The following is a 2,500-nucleotide window of genomic DNA, read 5'->3' as shown; positions in this document are numbered from 1 at the left end:
TGGGCAACATTGACTCGGGGGACCTCCAAATCGAAATCCGTCTCGAGCAAAACACTTCTTAAGCTTCTAGGAAGCTCCCATAAAACTTCCAAACCCAAACTCCAAACTTTATTTTTTAGCATACAATGCCCACGTGCACGCAGGGGTGCTTGAGCATGCGGGAGAGGAGCCATAATGGGCAACATTGACTCGGGGGACCTCCAAATCGAAATCCGTCTCGAGCAAAACACTTCTTAAGCTTCTAGGAAGCTCCCATAAAACTTCCAAACCCAAACTCCAAACTTTATTTTTTAGCATACAATGCCCACGTGCACGCCGGGGTGCTTGAGCGTGCGGGCGAGGAGCCGTAATGGGCAAAATTAACACGGGGGACCTTCAAATCGAAATCCGTCTCGAGCAAAGCACTTCTTAGGCTTCTAGGAAGCTCCCATCAAATTTACAAACCCAAACTCCAAACTTCATTTTTTAGCACACAATGCCCACGTGCACGCGGGGGTGCTTAAGCGTGCGGGCGAGGAGTCATAATGGGCAAAATTAACTCGGGGGACCTCCAAATCGAAATCCGTCTCGAGCAAAGCACTTCTTAGGCTTCTAGGAAGCTCCCATAAAATTTCCAAACCCAAACTCCAAACTTCATTTTTTAGCATACAATGCCCCCGTGCACGCGGGGGTGCTTGAGCGTGCGGGGGAGGAGTCATAATGGGCAAAACTAACTCGGGGGACCTCCAAATCGAAATCCGTCTCGAGCAAAACACTTCTTAGGCTTCTAGGAAGCTCCCATAAAATTTCCGAACCCAAACTCCAAACTTCATTTTTTAGCATACGATGCCCACGTGCACGCCGGGGTGCTTGAGCGTGCGGGCGAGGAGTCATAATGGGCAAAAACTAACTCGTGGGATCTCCAAATCAAAATCCGTCTCGAGCAAAGCATTTCTTAGGCTTCTAGGAAGCTCCCATAAAATTTCCGAACCCAAACTCCAAACTTCATTTTTTAGCATACGATGCCCACGTGCACGCCGGGGTGCACGAGCGTGCGGGCGAGGAGTCGTAATGGGCAAAATTAACTCGGGGGACCTCCAAATCGAAATCCGTCTCGAGCAAAGCATTTCTTAGGCTTCTAGGAAGTTCCCGTAAAATTTTCAAACCCAAACTCCAAACTTCATTTTTTAGCATACGATGCCCACGTGCGCGCCGGTGTGCACGTCGGGGTGCTTGAGCGTGCGCGCGAGGAGCCGTAATTGGCAAAATTAACACGGCGGAAATCTAAATCGAAATCCGTCTCGAGCAAAGCACTTCTTAGTCTTCTAGGAAGCTCCCATAAAATTTTCAAACCCAAACTCCAAACTTCATTTTTTAGCATACGATGCCCACGTGCACGCCGGTGTACACGAGCATGCGGGCGAGGAGTCGTAATGGGCAAAATTAACTCGGGGGACCTCCAAATCGAAATCCGTCTCGAGCAAAGCATTTCTTAGGCTTCTAGGAAGTTCCCGTAAAATTTTCAAACCCAAACTCCAAACTTCATTTTTTAGCATACGATGCCCACGTGCGCGCCGGTGTGCACGTCGGGGTGCTTGAGCGTGCGCGCGAGGAGCCGTAATTGGCAAAATTAACACGGCGGAAATCTAAATCGAAATCCGTCTCGAGCAAAGCATTTCTTAGGCTTCTAGGAAGCTCCCATAAGATTTCTGAACCCAAACTCCAAACTTCATTTTTTAGCATACGATGCCCACGTGCACGCCGGTGTGCACGAGCATGCGGGCGAGGAGTCATAAAGGGCAAACTTAACTCGGGGGACCTCCAAATCGAAATCCGTCTCGAGCAAAGCATTTCTTAGGCTTCTAGGAAGCTCCCATAAAATTTTCAAACCCAAACTCCAAACTTCAATTTTAGCATACCATGCCCACGTGCACGTCGGGGTGCACGAGCGTGCGGGCGAGGAGTCATAATGGGTAAAATTAACCCGGGGGACCTCCAAATCGAAATCCGTCTCGAGCAAAGCACTTCTTAGTCTTCTAGGAAGCTCCCATAAAATTTTCAAACCCAAACTCCAAACTTCATTTTTTAGCATACGATGCCCACGTGCACGTCGGGGTGCACGAGCGTGCGGGCGAGGAGTCATAATGGGCAAAATTAACTCGGGGGACCTCCAAATCGAAATCCGTCTCGAGCAAAGCATTTCTTAGTCTTCTAGGAAGCTCCCATAAAATTTTCAAACCCAAACTCCAAACTTCATTTTTTAGCATACGATGCCCACGTGCACGTCGGGGTGCACGAGCGTGCGGACGAGGAGTCATAATGGGCAAAATTAACTCGGGGGACCTCCAAATCGAAATTCGTCTCGAGCAAAGCATTTCTTAGGCTTCTAGGAAGCTCGCATAAAATTTTCAAACCCAAACTCCAAACTTCATTTTTTAGCATACGATGACCACGTGCACGCCGGGGTGCTTGAGCGTGCGGGCGAGGAGTCATAATGGGCCAAAACTAACTCGTGGGACCT

Source organism: Cornus florida, unplaced genomic scaffold (assembly GCF_030987335.1).
Source record: "Cornus florida cultivar Cherokee Brave unplaced genomic scaffold, ASM3098733v1 CherokeeBrave_3.0.0_Hap2_scaffold_128, whole genome shotgun sequence".
NCBI lineage: Eukaryota > Viridiplantae > Streptophyta > Magnoliopsida > Cornales > Cornaceae > Cornus > Cornus florida.
This window is presented reverse-complemented; position numbering follows the sequence as displayed.